This window comes from Phyllobates terribilis, unplaced genomic scaffold (genome assembly GCF_046119375.1).
Source record: "Phyllobates terribilis strain yellow unplaced genomic scaffold, ASM4611937v1 Scaffold_251__1_contigs__length_2838608, whole genome shotgun sequence".
NCBI lineage: Eukaryota > Metazoa > Chordata > Amphibia > Anura > Dendrobatidae > Phyllobates > Phyllobates terribilis.
Genome location: NW_027363011.1, coordinates 2584562 through 2601227, shown reverse-complemented (window position 1 = coordinate 2601227; position 16666 = coordinate 2584562). Strand labels below are relative to the sequence as shown.

General features: G+C 42.4%; 1 pseudogene; it reads right to left on the bottom strand.

Moving 5' to 3' along the window:
- Positions 1–842: 842 nt before the first annotated feature.
- Positions 843–1880, bottom strand: LOC141218938 (COP9 signalosome complex subunit 7b pseudogene; annotated as a pseudogene).
- Positions 1881–16666: the final 14786 nt, after the last annotated feature.

The following is a 16666-nucleotide window of genomic DNA, read 5'->3' as shown; positions in this document are numbered from 1 at the left end:
AACAAAACTTAATATTGATACAGTCGTGTGCGGATGCGTTTTTAACGCATTTACGCAGCATGTGTGGTTTTTTACCTGCATATTTTTTGCATCAATGGCAAGTCTATGGAAATAATCCACACATAAAAGGATGTACACCCAACATGTACGGCTGGTCAGTTTATGCAGCCTAAACAAAGCACAGAGGGTGTGAGATTTCTATGAATCCATCCACTCTGCTGGACTTGTAAGACCCTACGTTTTTTGCGCTCTGACAATACGCAGCATCAAAAACTCACCAAGTGCCTATTATGGGAACCCAACCTTATGTGTCTTTTTTATCATGTTTTGCATTCTCTGGCAGTTTCTGTGATCTGTCTTTAAGAAAGCACCACGTACATATGAGCTACTGTTTTACATCTTAATCTTTTCCACAAGCCATACAGATATAGTTGGATACAGGAAATTGCACCTCACATATGAAGTGGACTTTCTCTTCCTGCCAGATGACCATTAAAAATTATTTTTCTGCATTTCAAAAACTGCCCTCAAATACATGGCATGTCAAGATCAGGCAAAAATGACTCATTACAAGAAGAAAGAAAATACAGTCTCCTGGAAAAATAACGCTATAACAGGGTGCATTTAAGGAAATAGGAAAACTTTCTGTACAGATCTGTCCCTACTGCACATTTCAAATCTCCAGAGAAGAGATGACAGGACCAAAGTCACCTGGGATTTTATAACCACACAGCAATAAGCAGCCATTTCTAGAATCCTCTCCGTGACAGGGAAGGCTACTGTATACCGCAGTGACTTCCACAGCAGACCTCTCCAGCAGGGAGATGGACCCACAAACTTATAGGCAAAATGTCCTGATCTGCATGGACAACAATCTGCAAACCAAGCTGGATCTCAGCAGTGCTAACGCTAATGGGTTCACTGTCACTCTTAGCAGGCAGGGTCTCCAAGGGTTTTGGATGGAAAGAGGCAGATACAATGATGGCATGTGGTTAAGTCTGTAAACAATCCAGGAGCAGTTGTATGCCCCCTGGAGCCTCTTCCATATTTTCAGCTTCATTAGTGGCGGCTGGAGACCAGACCTGTAACCTTTGACATCTTCTTAGTGGTCTGTCGCTGCTCAGCAAGAGGGCGTCCTTCCCGCTCTGCAAGGTGCTGGTCCGTGTCCTGAGCAGTTGAGGAAGCTGTGGCTTTCAGAGTTTTTTTTAATATTTGTCACTTCTGTTTCTATTTGCAGCTGTGTACGGATGTGGTTCTCCTTGTATTGGTTTGCCTTCACCACTTGCTGTTCAATCCCCATTAAGATGGCTTCACAACCATCACACCACTCTTGAAGGGTTTTCACAATGCTACTTATGTCCTTCTTGGGAATGTCCCGTCCAATGCAGAAATCAACTTCTAGCACATGATTGCGTTGATCCAGTTTGCCCTGAATGATGTCTGTGTAAACTGCTTCTATGATTAAATCCTCCAACTCTCGGAGGTTCCTCATGTCTAAATCTTTCAGCAGCACAGAGTATGGAATGCACTTCATCCTGGACACAAGGCTCACAATTGTCAGGTGTTTCAGCTTGTTTTTCTGTACAGCCGAAAGTTCTGGCAAATTATCTTTTAATGCAACATAATCTGGATATGTCCCATAGGCAAACAAATTTAGGAGCTGTAAGTAGCCAGAATGTGAACTTTCTGCAAGCTCTTGTACTGTGGGTAAATTTAGAAGTTCTCCGAATACATAGACTCCTGGGGTGTCTAATACTTGGTTGATAAGGGCTGGAAGAGCTGAGCCTTTAGTGCCTTTGGCTAGTAAGATGAATTGCTCCAGGACACTACTGGTTGGCTTCTGTACTCCTGCCATACTACAGCTATGGGTCTAAGAGCTTATGACTTCACTGTTCTGGTCTGAACACACTCCATCCGGGTCTACCGTGTGGTTGTCAGGCAGCCATGACAGCGCCGGGTCCGCTGGAATTAACAATTCAGTATTTTAACGTAACTTGCCATTTTTACTGACAGTTTAAGTAGAAATGTTCAAAAATATTAAATTCAAGGATATTTTATTCAAAAATAATAATTGCTTTTTCTTGGCAGATGACTGTACCAGAAGATCAGAGGGACAGCTGACATCTTCAATTTTTAAATCAGATGATCTTGAGATCCCAGAGGATATAATTGAAGTGAATGCCATTACCCCGGATATACCATCATCCCTTCACTGCAAAGATCTGTCATCTGATCCTTTGAAACAGGTCCTGTCTTATGATTCATTACTGAATACTAAAGAAAAGCAAAGTCACAAAATAAGCATTAAAAAACGAACTGCTCCTAAAGCAAATAAGTCATTTTCACAATCAGAATATGGAAATAGTTTTCCCCTTGAAAACATCAAAAACATTCACACAGCAGAGAATATATTTTCATGTTCCAAGTGTGGGAAATGTTTTAACCAGAAATCAAATCTTGTTAGACGCCAGAGAACTAACACAGGGGAGAAGCCATTTTCGTGTTCAGAATGTGGGAAATGTTTTCCACAGATATCAACCTTTATCAGACATCAGAAGACTCACACAGGAGAGAAGCCTTTTTCATGTCCAGAATGCGGAAAATGTTTTACAGAGAAATCAAATCTTGCTACACATCAGAGAACCCACACTGGGGAGAAGCCTTATTCGTGTTCAGAATGTGGGAAATGTTTTAGCTTGAAAGTGCATCTTGATAGACACCACAGAACTCACACAGGGGAGAAGCCTTTTCCATGTTCAGAATGTGGGAAATGTTTTAGTTGGAAAGCGCATCTTGATAGACACCAGAGAACCCACACAGGGGAGAAGCCTTTTTCATGTTCAGAATGTGGGAAATGTTTTAACCGAAAAGCGCATCTTGATAACCACCAGAGAACCCACACAGGCGAGAAGCCTTTTTCATGTTCAGAATGTGGGAAATGTTTTATGAAGAAATCATCTTTTCTTAGTCACCAGAGCAGTCACTCAGGGGAGAAGTCTTTTTCATGTTCTTAATGTGGAAAATGTTTTACTTGGAAATCAACTTTTAAAGAAACCTGTCACCAGCAAAAACACTATTAAACCTGCAGATATGGGCTTAATCTGTAGGTTAATAGCGTTACTAACTTGTCCGGAGCTTGCATGTAGCCAAACGTTGTGGTGAGAAAATTAAGTTTATGCTCCCCGGCAGCATTCGCTTTCAGTAAGTGGGGGCGGCGCCAGCGCAAGTTCAGTCGCCGCTATGAGAATACGGAGGGGCGTCTGTAACCGCACCCCCAGCCCTGACTGACACTGGCTCTGCATTGGGGCCGGCTGTCAGTCAGTGCCGGGGTGTGGTTACAGCCACAGCCCCCAGATCAGTGATTGAACCAGCGCTTTCACTGCCCCACTGACTGAAACCGAATGCTGCTGGGGAGAATAAAGTTAATTTTCTCCCCACAGCATTCAGCTACGTGCAGGCGCTGTGCAGGTTAGCCCATATCTGCAGGTAAATAGCACTTTTGATGGTGACAGGTTCCCTTTAACCCCTTCACGACCTATAAATACATCATAGGTTGCCTCCCTCTTTTTGGTGTGGGCTCCAGCACTGACCTTGCATGGTTTCAGGCACATGACAGCTGATCTGATCAGCTGTCATGTGTCCCCTAACAGCTGCGGGTGGAATCATGATCCATCACTGGCTGTTAACATGTTAAATGCTGCTGTCAATCTCTGACTGCAACATTTAACATGATCGCGCCGGAAGTGCATCATTAGTTCCGGTCATTGGCACCGTTGTCACATTAACGTGGCTTGCCGATGGGTTGACATGACAACTCGTGGTCGGCAGGAGAGTCCTGTGGTGGTCATTGCTGATCTGCCCTGTGGCTGGCATTCATAGCAGATGATCAAGTCTGCTACACATAGCACATAGCTTGTAGCACAAGCGATCAGAAGATCACAGTGTCAAGTCTCCTAAGAAGACTATTGAAACCAGTAAAACAAAAAATAAAAATATTAAAAAAATATATATATGTATAAAAGTTCAAATCACTCCCCTTTTGACCCATTCAAAATAAAACAATTGTGAAAAAATAAAAAATACACATTTGGTATCGCCACGTTCAGAAACGACCAATCTATCAAACTATAAAAATAATTAATATGAACAGTAAACGGCGTAATAAGAAAAAAAGATCAAAATGCCAGAAAGAGTTTTTTGGTCGCTGACACATTGCATCTAAATGCAATAACACCACTTAAATAACAAATATGTAGAGATTCTTTTTTTATCTGCAAATTTGTAATGACCTAGAGAATTTTAGCATTTAGTGAACATGGTAAAAAAAATCCTAAAAAAATAATTGTGGAACTGCACTTCTTTTGCAATGTCACAGCATTTGGAATTTTTTTCCCATTTTCCATTGCACTACATGGTAAAATCAATGGTGCCATTCAAAAGTACAACTCGTCCCTGGAAAAAAAAAGCCCTCACACGGCCATATTGACAGAAAAATAAAAAAAATGATGGCTCTGGGAAGACGGGGAGCAACAAACGAAAACCCAAAAATAGAAAATCTTAAGGTCCTGAAGGGGTTAATAAACATCAGAAGTCACACAGTTGAGAAGGTTTTTTTTCATGTTCAGAATGTGGGAAATGTTTGAACTGAAAATTGTATTTTCTTAAAGTTGTTGTCCACCATTAGGACAACCCCTTGTCATTCCTCATGTTTGGCCTCATTAAATTAAAACCGCTCATACTCGGCTCCCGTGCCGGCGCTGTTCCAGCGGTGTTGGCACTTGCGTTCCCGGGGCTCACGTGAGGTTGTTATATCTCACGAGCCCTGCTCCCAAACAGTGCCGTCTTCATTGTCCCCACCTTTGGACTTGTTGAACATCAACAGGATGCCAGGGCTGCGGCTGCTCTTTGACTTCCTCATGATGTTCGATGTCAGAAGGTCGGGACAGTGACAGCAGCTCTGATGGGGCGCAGGGCTTACATGACTCAACATCCTCACATGAGCCCCAGGAATGGAAATGCCGACACCGCTGGAACAGCGCCGGCATGGGATGTACAGTACAGACCAAAAGTTTGGACACACCTTCTCATTTAAAGATTTTTCTGTATTTTCATGACTATGAAAATTGTACATTCACACTGAAGGCATCAAAACTATGAATTAACACATGTGGAATTATATACTTAACAAAAAAGTGTGAAACAACTGAAAATATGTCTTATATTCTAGGTTCTTCAAAGTAGTCACCTTTTGCTTTGTTGACTTTGTTGATATCAAAGAGTTTTCCTTTTACTGCTACATATAATTAATGCATAAAAGTTTCAGTACTTTGGAACATTATTATTTTTGCAAATATAAAGATGCTGAATATTTTATGACAAATTTTCTGACATTTAGAGGAAATTTAGCAACAATTCAAATAATTAAAACCTGTCTAAACACTATTGTGAATTATAAGTAGTTACAGAAATTGCATTACAAAATTTGGTTCTCATTCAGTGACAACTTTTTTGCTTGTCTCTTGTACTCCTTCATCAGTTCTTCTCTTACTATTGTCCAACAATAAACTGTAAGCATTGATGGATTCCATTTTCCTTGATATCTTTTCTCTATAGCCGCAATATCTTGGTGAGATCTCTCACCGTGCTCATCGCTCACTGCTCTGTAGTTTGGTGGAAAAAGGTCTGGATGTGGATGTAAGAAATTAATATTTAAAATATGGGACAAAGGAAGAGAAGGTAGCAATGGTTTACTCTTCTTCCTAGGGAATTCTCGGGTGTTTCTGTGGAGCATACTAGACTATACTGAGGACTAGGGGGCACTCAATACGGGTGGAAGAATGGACATTCCGGCATACAGGAAAGGGTTCCTTACAGTTAGAGCAGTCAGATTGTGGAACACCCTACCACAAGAGGTAGGAATGGCAGATACTGTAACAGCTTCTTTTTTTTTAAAAAAAAGGGCTAGATGATTTCATCAAATTTACAAAATGTGGACGGCACCTCCAGAGAAAAAAAAGCTAGAAATAACATGATTAGTATCATTAGAATGTCTATCACCTTTAGTACCCCTTACAGCACCCAATTTAACAAAATTAAAAATATCATACCAAAATATATCCCTGTTCTCTACCAAGATGATAGATTACATGATATTTTAAATAAGGGCTATAGATGTGTTGCAAGGAGAGAAAAAACAATTAGTAATTTGCTCTCACCAAGTCTATATGAAAAACGCACCAATAGCGCAACCTGGATAATGACCAAAGGATTCCATAAATGTTTTGCCAAGAAATGCAGTATTACACTAAAAAATTAATGATCATTTCAACATTAACTCTTTCATTAATTGTGAAACATGTTATGTGGTTTACTGCATTGAATGTACTTCTTGTGGGGTTAAATATATAGGCTGTATTAGCCGTAACTTTAAGAAAGGATCTCTGAACATATTTACATCATTAATAATAATAATAATAATAATAATAATATTTCCTATTCAGGAGCTGATAAGCTATGTTCACACAGGTTACTTTTTGTTTGCTGCGTATTTTGTGACTTTGTTGTGTTTTTGGAAAATAGAGCATGTCACTTCTTTCAGCGTTTTTGAAGCAAAAAACGCACCTGCTTTTTTTTCAGTGTTTTTTCACCCATAGGAAGTAATGGGTGGTCAAAAAATGCAACAAAAATGCACCAAAACCTGCATTTTTAACACAGCTGTTTTCCTGCTATAGAGAAGTTTGCAGCAGAAAAAAACACGTGTGTGATCATAGCCTTAGACCTTTTTTTGGAGCGACCTGAGGGAAAATTGGATAGTTTTTGTTTCTTTGGCATAGAGACAGTTAAAACTCCAAAAAGAAGTGACAGCTGGCAACATACATGATTTATGAGAGAAGCATGTTTAGATTGTTGTATTAGATACAAAACAGCCTAAGGGAATGAATTACAAAGCTGATACCATGTTTATTTATTGAAATGTCTTCGACGTTTATACAATATACTATTGTTCCTTTTTTCATTGATGAGAACATTCTCTCATATAACTTTTTATCATTCGTTTCACATGCTTTTAATATGTATATATACATAGTTTTTCTGTGTTATATGTTTTGTATAATTATGAATTTGTTGCACATGTGTGATGTCTCCTTTTATAAGCTTCATTCCACTTTGTAACCAGTATACTCTATGACTATGAGCCAGAAACGCGTCAGTCTGTTTTTTGCTGACATGTGGAAATTTTAATTATTTTTTGATATGAAATAAAGTTGAAGATCTTTATCTGGAGGTGCCGTCCATATTTTGTATATTTTGACGGATTTCTCTGCAGGTCAGCAGCTTTTGGACAAGGCACTCCTTTGGAAACAGGAGCGCTAAAGACATAGTACGGTGAGATTCCACTTTGGCTTTCTACAAGACTTGATGATTTTCTCAGTAAATATAACAAATTGGGTTATAGATAACTTAGTGACAACAAATGTATAATTGGTGGAGAAAGATTGAACTTGATGGATCTAGGTCTTTTTTCAACCTATGTAACATCCCCATGCTTCTGTATGGCGACCTCCACCCCAGGACATTCAGAACTTATCTGAGAAAATTCACCAAAATGGGAATGAAAACCATAATTACAAAAAAACGCAAAGTTTCTGTGGACTGATTGATCTGACTATTTAAAGGGAAGATGTCATCAAAAATATGTTTCAACAACTGAAAAAATGTAGAGTCTTAATGTTTTTAATTATTTTTTTTAAATATTTGTTTTTAATGAAGTAAAATATGAAAAATAATTTGAAAAAGTTTGGTATTTCCACTTTTAAAAACTAGGGGGAGCAGCTGCTGAAATTTGCCATGGAAACCTAGTGTACAACTGGCTCACATTACGACTGCAGTAAATGTGGGCTGGGTCTGCTCTCATGTGTGTGATGTCGCTCCTCTCTTCTCCTTCTGAGTGTTTGTAACAGGATACGAGAGGATGAAGTTTAGGATCACAGTGTGGAGCCATTTTGTTGGTGACTGCCAGTTATACTGACAAGTACAGTGTCACTGAGGACGGCTGGCAGCACAGATTCTGTTAGATGGTGCTTCTAGTTGTATCATAAGCTGTGGTTAGATACGCGGAGTGTATCACGTGTGTGATTACACACTCTTACAGTAACACACTGGGAATAGATACAGGTCTCAATGCAGTGTATCACATGCAGCTGATGTGGGGCCCATGAGCTGTGGAGGGGAGGGCCCGTCCTCGCAAATTCAACTGTATCGACTGGTTGCTGATACAGTTGAAAGCAATGTTGAGTGAGGGAGCGTGACGCACCCCTCAATCCCCCTCTGCATCTAACGTCACTGATGCAGACACTGACAGTGGGCGCAATGACGTCACTACACTGAGCCCACTGTGCTGAGATGTGCGGGCGTTCGCTACAGAGACCGGAGCAGCGGAAGAACAAGGAGGAGTGCATCCTACTCTGTGGAGGCTGATGGGGAGTGCATCCTACTCTGTGGAGGCTGATGGGGAGTGCATCCTACTCTGTGGAGGCTGATGGGGAGTGCATCCTAATCTGTGGAGGCTAATGGGGAGTGCATCCTAATCTGTGGAGGCTGATGGGGAGTGCATCCTACTCTGTGGAGGCTGATGGGGAGTGCATCCTACTCTGTGGAAGCAGTTGGGGAGTGCATCCTCCTCTGTGGAGGCCGATGCAAAGTGCATTCTACTTTGTGGAAACCAGTGGGGAGTATCGCGCATGATGATGGGATTAGATACACAGGTCTGGGGAACATCGCACATGATGATGGGATTAGATACACCGGTTTGGGGAGTATTGTGCATTATGATGTGATTAGATGCACCGGTCTGGGGAGTATCACACATGCAGGGATTAGACAACTTTTCACTTTATACTGTATTTCTTACTTGAAGCTGCGATCATCTGATCTCTACTATACATAGCAAAATACACATGCGCTCATACACACAGGAAAATAGACAAATTCTCATACACAGGAGAACACATGCAGTCACACTCAGGAAAATGCACGTGCACGCTCACACACAGGAAAATGCACACGCATGCTTACACATAGGAAAAAGCACACGCACGCTCACACACAGGAAAATGCACATGCATGCTCATACACATAAAAATACACATGCATGCTCACACACAGAAAAATACACATGCATGCTCATACACACAGAAAAATACACACGTGGTGTAATACATGGCCCCGCTCTGTCCACTTCTATGGGAGCAGTGGTGCAATGTGTGACCCCGCTCTGTACACTTCTATGGGAGCAATGGTGTAATGTGTGACTTTGCTCTGTCCACTTCTATGGTAGCAGTGGTGTAATGTGTGACCCCACTCTGTATACTTCTATGGGAGCAATGGTGTAATGTGTGACTTCGCTCTGTCCATTTCTATGGGAGCAGTGGTGTAATGTGTGACCCCACTCTGTATACTTCTATGGGAGCAGTGGTATAATAGATAAATGTCCTGTAAATATATAATTTCACATGCCCCTACATATAATAAACATGCACTCTTTAGTGCTTTTCATGTGGCAGTAAAGGGCGTTTACCCTAATAAATAAAAAAAAAAAAAACTGCGTTGGGTCCCCCCCCTTGCCTATTTTTAGTAACCAGCCAAGGTAAAGCAGACAGCTGCGGGTGTATATTATCAGGCTGGAAAGGTACCTGGTTACTGGGCCCTTCCCAGCCTAAAAATAACAAGCCGCAGCCGCACCAGAAGTGTCGCATCACATTAGGTTGCACTAATATCTGGCGCTTTGTCCGCCTCTTCGTGATGGCCACCACACCAGGGCAATCGGTGTAATGGTAGTTAGGGTTGATTCACAGCTGCCATCAACCCCCACTACTAAACCACTAATGAAAAAAAAAAAAAATAAATAAATGTTATTTGAATAAAGACTCCATGATACTTTTCCTGTTTCACCAATTTATTTTTGAACAAATAAACATGCAGGTCCAACGTAGTCCATTGTGTTCCCACGACAATCCCCAATCCAACGTCCAAAGGCTATGGAGCCTTGTTCAGAGAACGACGCTCCATAGGCCATAGCAGCAGCCACTCCGGGTCCCTCTGCGCTATGCGAGACTCAGCGGCTGTGGTGAGCAGTGACGTCAGTAACTTCACCGCTCATCAGAGTCGCTTAGCCCTCTGTATAATGGCCCCATATAGTGCCCCACAGTCTAATGGCCCCTTATAGTGCCCCACAGTATAATGGCCCCATATAGTGCCCCACAGTATAATGGCCCCCTATAGTGCCCCACAGTATAATTGCCCCCTATAGTGCCCCACAGTATAATGGCCCCATATAGTGACCTACAGTATAATGGCACCATATAGTGCACCATACTATAATGGCCACATATAGTGCACCATACCATAATGTGCCCCATACTATAATGTGCCTCACTTATTGTTCCACAGTATAATGGCTCCATATGAGGCACCACAGTATAATGACGTCATATAGTGCCCCACTGCAGAATGTGCCCCAAAAAGTACATCCTGGTGTACGTATATGGCCCCCATCATCCTCCTCTCTGCGTGTATGGCTCCCATCAACCTCCTCCCTGCGTGTATGGCCCCCATTATCCTCTTCCTTGCATGTATGGCCCCCAATTTCCTCCTCCCTGTGTGTATGGCCCCCATTATCCTCCTTCCTGCGTGTATGCCCCACATTATCCTCCTCCCTGCGTGTATGCCCCACATTATCCTCCTACCTGCGTGTATGGCCCCCATTATCCTCCTACCTGCGTGTTTGGCCTCCATCATCCTCCTACTTGCGTGTATGGCCCCTATCATCATCCTCCTCCTGGTGTGTATGACCCCCATCATCATCCTCCTCCCGGTGTGTATGGCCCCCATCATCATCCTCCTCCTGACGTGTATGGTCCCCATCATCTTCCTCCTGGCTTGTATGGCCCCCATCCTCTTCCTCCCCACATGTATGGCCCCCATCATACTCCTCCTGGTAAATATGACTTCATATATTCAATAAAATAAAAAACTCTTGTACTTACCTTCTCTGCACAGCAGATGGATGATCTCTCTGCTGTGCCCTCAACGGGTCGGCGATGATCTGCAGACTGTAGTGTAATACTGACAGGCCAAGATAGCCGCCGCACATACTCACCCCGGACCTCCGCCACCACCTGCGACCATCTCCTCCTCTTGCTCCTCCTACTCCGCTGCCTGCGACGGCTCCTGACTGTCATTGCACACACTGAAAAGTGTGTGCAATGACGGGAAAATTTAGCCCGCACTAACGGTGTGGGCTTCAATAAAATGGCTGCTATCCCCTCCCACAGCTGTAACCTGGACGCGTGCCCAGGTTGCAGCTAGAGGCAGGAGGAGCGGCCTCTAATGTAAAACATGGACAGATGAGTCCACTGTCTTTCTGGAATTGGCAATGGAGCCAATTCCCTGGCAGGCAAGTAATTATAGACTTTAGCATGTGCACAAACTTCACAAACTGGTACAACATTTTTACTATCATTATTTATAGACGGCCACCAAAAAAGTCTAGTAATAGCTTTCCGCACAGCTGTGACCCCAGGGTGACCACTCAAGATGGAATCATGAAACTTCTGCAATAGGCGCAATCTTAGGTACACAAGTTCAAATAATTTGGACCAGGAGTGGTGGAGGAGCCATGACTGGACTTTATGGACCTCAGCTTCCAACTGCAAGAATAGCACAGAAACCACCATGCCTTTAGGTAGAATGAAGGATGGGGGTTCTGGAGGAGAAACTCAACTAAAACTGTGTGAGGGAAGTTTCACATGGCCGGACATTTCCTGTACCGGAAAAACCTGTACCCGTGTTCCCCTTGTATGACACGTGTGTGGTAATCATGTGCCGCAATCAGGATCACACGTACCGACGCCTGGGAATCAGCGGTACAGTTAGTGCTGTTCCCAAGCACAAGGTGCTGAACACTGCCCTCATCATTGTCCCTTGCTCACGCTGTGATCAGCACGAGCAAGGGACAGTGTTGGGAGAAGTAGTCTGCTCCCGCAGTGTCCATGTGTAAAAATAAGAATAAAATAATAATCCATAGTCACCTGTCCGGAGATGTCCCCCACTCCAAAATGTCTCCATCTGCCTCATTATGGTGGGTGGTTCCGTCGGGGGATTTGTCTGAATCACATTTTTTGTTGGAATTACACAGAAACCCCGACGTAAGTGCTCAGCATAGACTGGCGATCCAGTCTTATTCTGGAAGCAATCGAAAATAACCCCAAAATGTTACCAATAAAACCCCCAATTTATCCCACACAAAACCAGCCCCCTCTTAGGTTCGTCATATGTCACTGAAACTATAGGGGGTCCCAACCTACTGGTAGAACAAAGACTCTGGAAAAGCGACAGCTCCCTACCCCTCAAATAAAATCCAGTAAATTCTGTGCTCCCAAATCCAAATACCTACCCCACTGTGCCTAAACCGCAGTAAGTAGCCACATGTTTATCATTATTGTAGTGGAGAGAGCATTTAACAATTTTTGGGATGTGTGTCACCAGGAGAAATGTATGGGGGTGCACTACACTTTATGGGGGCACAATATATGGGCAGTAAACTGGCATATTTGCAATTCTCCAGAATCAAGCCTGGCGTAGATCTAACATAATAGTCACTGCAGCCGTAGATGAATTCATTGGGATGTGTAATTTCTTTTGGGGGTTTTCTGCTGTTCTGACACCTTTGTGGCTCCGCAAATGTTGCCCACAAACTATTCTACCAAAATCTATGCTCCAAAAGCCAAACAGTGCTCTTTCCTTCTCAGCCCTGACATGTGGTAACAAATTATGGGTTCCGTTTTCCCCTACTATCCATTGTAAAAATTACAAATGTGGGGCTAAAACTACATTTTCATGAAAAAAATGACAATTTTCAATATGATGATATGTTATCAAATTCTGTGTAGTACCTGTGGGTTCAAAATGCTCACTTTACCCCTGGATAAAATCCATGAGGGGTGTCATTTCCAAAATGGAGTAACTTGTTGGGGTTTTCCACTGTTTAGGTGCATCAGGGGCTTTACAAACACATCATGACGCCTGCAGACCATTTCATCAAAGTTTGCGTTCCAAATGTCACTCCTTCCTTTCCAAGCCCTGCCATGCGCCCAAACAATAGTTTTCCCCTACATATGGGGTATGTCCATACTCAGGAGCAATTGCACAACAAATTTTGGGGTACATTTTCTCCTGTTACCCTTGTGAAAATAAAAAAAAATGGTGCTAAAAGTACATTTTTGTGGAAAAAAAAATTGATTCATATGTTATAAACTTCTGTGAAGCATCTGGCAGTTCAAGGTGCACACCACATATCTAGATAGATTCCCTGAGGGGGTCTTGTTTCCAAAATGGTATTACTTGTGAGGGGTTTCCACTATTTAGGCATATTAGGGGCTTTCCAAACGCAACATTGCGTCCGCTCTCGATAGCAGACAATTTTGCGTTCAAAAGTCAAACTGTGATCCATATCTTTAGAGCTCTGCTGTGCACCCAAACAGTGGTTTTCCCCCACATATGGAGTATCAGCATGCTCAGGATAAATTGAACAACAAATTTTGTGGTCCATTTTCTCTCGCTACCTTTGTGAAAATAAATAAGTTTGGGTATGAAATAAATATTTTGTGAAAAAAGTTAAATGTTTAAATGTGATGTGCTCAGTAAAAATGGTTTTGTAAATTTTGTTGGAAAAATGAGAAATCGCTGGTCAAATTTTGAACCTTTATAACTTTTTTTTCAAAAATTGTGCTGATGTAAAGTAGACATGTGGGAAATGTTATTTATTAACTATTTTGTGTGACATATCTCTCTGATTTAAGGGCATAAAAATTAAAAGTTTGGAAATTGCAAAAATTGCTAAATTTTCACATTTTCTCCAAATTTCCATTTTCCCAAGTAAACGCAAGTCATAGCAAAGAAATTTTACTACTATCATGAAGTACAATATGTCACGAAAATACAGTCTCAGAATCAGGGGGATCCGTTGAAGCGTTCCAGAGTTATTACCTCACAAAGTGGCACTGGTCAGAATTGTAAAACTTGGCTTGGTCATTAAGGACATAATTGACTCCGTCCTCCTTAAAGGAAACGTGTCATATCCTAGCTACTATCTACACTGCCCCCGTTGCTTTGTTAGTGATGCAATGTGCATCACTAACAAGCTTTTTTCATTAAAATTGGTGGTAGAATAATGATTTTATAATCTTTTATGTACTTATATCCTACCTGCTCATTTTCAGTCATAGGGGTGTGATTCAGCTATTCAGTCAGGGGCGGGCGCCAAAGTCACTGCTGGTGCCGTCCACGTATTTAAATATTGCTCCCGGCAAGCGCTGATATTATTGGGGCGCTTGCACATTTCTACATGTCCGGCCGTTGGACTCGCGCCTGCGCAGTGAGGCTGTGTGGTTACCAGCTTCACTGCGCACGTGCTATGTCCCCGCACATGTGCAGTGAAGCTGTGTTGTTCGCATCTTCACCGCGCATGCGCTATGACCCTCTGGTCCCCGCGTGTGCGCAGTGAGGCTGTGTAGTTCGCAGCTTCACTGCGCATGCGCAGGGACATAGCTCTGTGCAATGAAGCTGGTGACCAGTGACTGGACATGTAGAAATGTGTAGATAGTAGATACGACATGACAGGTTCCCTTTAAGGAGTTAACAAAATTCAAAGAAAAATTAGTTGGTAGCATGATAACAATATGTGTGCAGTGAGAGAATGGGCATAATTTTAAACTGTGAGACAGCCAACCTAAGCATGGCTTGAGGCCACTGGGCAACGTATTGATATTGTCTGCTCTAATTTTTGTGGTTCAAGCTTTCTGAAAAAGACGCATTTCTTCAATACTCTAGTATAAATGTATAGGAAAAATAACACATTACAAAAATAAAAAAAAAAATACATCTTCCCTGTCATCACCACTGGAAAAGAGAAACGTACTTGAGGAAATGAAAAAGGCCTCAGTGTTCATCTCAGGGGATGGCAGACAGCCCTGGATTCTGGGCTAAATATTGCATATATTCCATGGACACAAAATCCAAGAAAATTTACACTCTCTGTTGAGCAGGTGGTTCCACCAACTCTGTCCGTTTCCCTTGAAAAAATAGCCTTTGAAAGAAATGTTAATTTCCTCCTTGAACAAGGACTGGACATTCAAGTTATCACCACTGGCCAACACGTTGCAATATGTAAATTAATGTGGCAAAAATAACCAAATATTCATCAATTTGTTTGGCATCTGGCCAAGAAGATTCTAGCAGCATCCAAAATAAAATAAAATAAAAAAGTGTGATACTGTCACATTGGATTCAGCCAATAAAAAAATAATTGATGTATTTTTAAAGAGATTTATGAGCCTGTAAAACTCTCCGGCAGAGTCCTCACTCATTGTACTAGAAGTGAGGGGGGATAGAGACCGGCATTAGAAGACGTGGGGACTGACACCTAAGGACGCGGGCGTGCTGCGCAGATCCGGCGCACATTACAAGTGGCAGTATTGCAGGTCCGGCAGGGCCGGGGAGCGAGAAACACGTGTGCTGGACCCAAAGACTCACTCGGGCGTCCCCCAGAGTACAGAGGAAGGGGCTGCCTGTGGAGAGAAAACAGAGACACTTACCCAAGTGGCGCACAGCTTGGGACGCAGGAGGAGAGGACGGGGAGCGCTGCTCGAAGAGGAGGTAGGAATTGGGGATTTCTCGTGCAGCGGAGTCGGGACTAAGCACTCTCCGGCGCTCCTTCTACCCCACGGGAGCATACAGAAGGGTGATGGGGAGAACCCCCCCCTCCACACATAACTACATTGGGGGACCAGAACTTTTGGGGCCAAAAGTCCACCATTTTCCACTGCGACATACTGCATAGTAGCTGGAGCCTAGGCATCTAACTGTGAAATTTTCACCCTTCCTCCTCATTTAATTAGACCAAAGGAAAAGAAAAAATCTCTATAGGCAATAATCCCCTACAAAGACAACTCTTTAAATTGTACTTTCCTACAAGGACAAGTAAAACTTTAATAAACAACCAAAGAAAGTGCACCAGTACCTAACAGACATTTTTGGCAGTGAAACTAGGAATACATTTCCATTAGTGATGAGCGAGCATGCTCAGGCGAACACCGAGTATCTTCAGCGTGCTCGGTGTTATGTTTGAATCACTCCCATGCACAAGATTTGAGACTGTTTGACAGCTTTAATACATGTGAGGAATGCCTAAGAAACAGACATTCCTCACATGTATTAAAGCTGTCAAACAGTCGCAAATCAGGCACATGGGAGTGATTCAAACATAATACAGAGCACTCTGAAGATACTCAGTGTTCGCCTGAGCATGGGGTTAACAGAACATACTGGCTCATCACTAATTGCCATCAGAGCGACTTACTATACAACACTGCCATCTTGTGGACACACTGTTTTGCTGTAACATCCTAGGCAATTCCTTCCTCATCTCACAATTCTAAACTAGTTTTAAATCTACCTTGAATGGAAGTATTAGTAATAAGCTATCCTCTAGAAGATATGAGCCAATAATTACATTTAGTGTCCAAATGGTGATTTAGCATTCAATGCGCTCACAATACAACATGGTAAAACAAATTAAGGGCGCACAAAAGACCTTTCAGAAAATGTT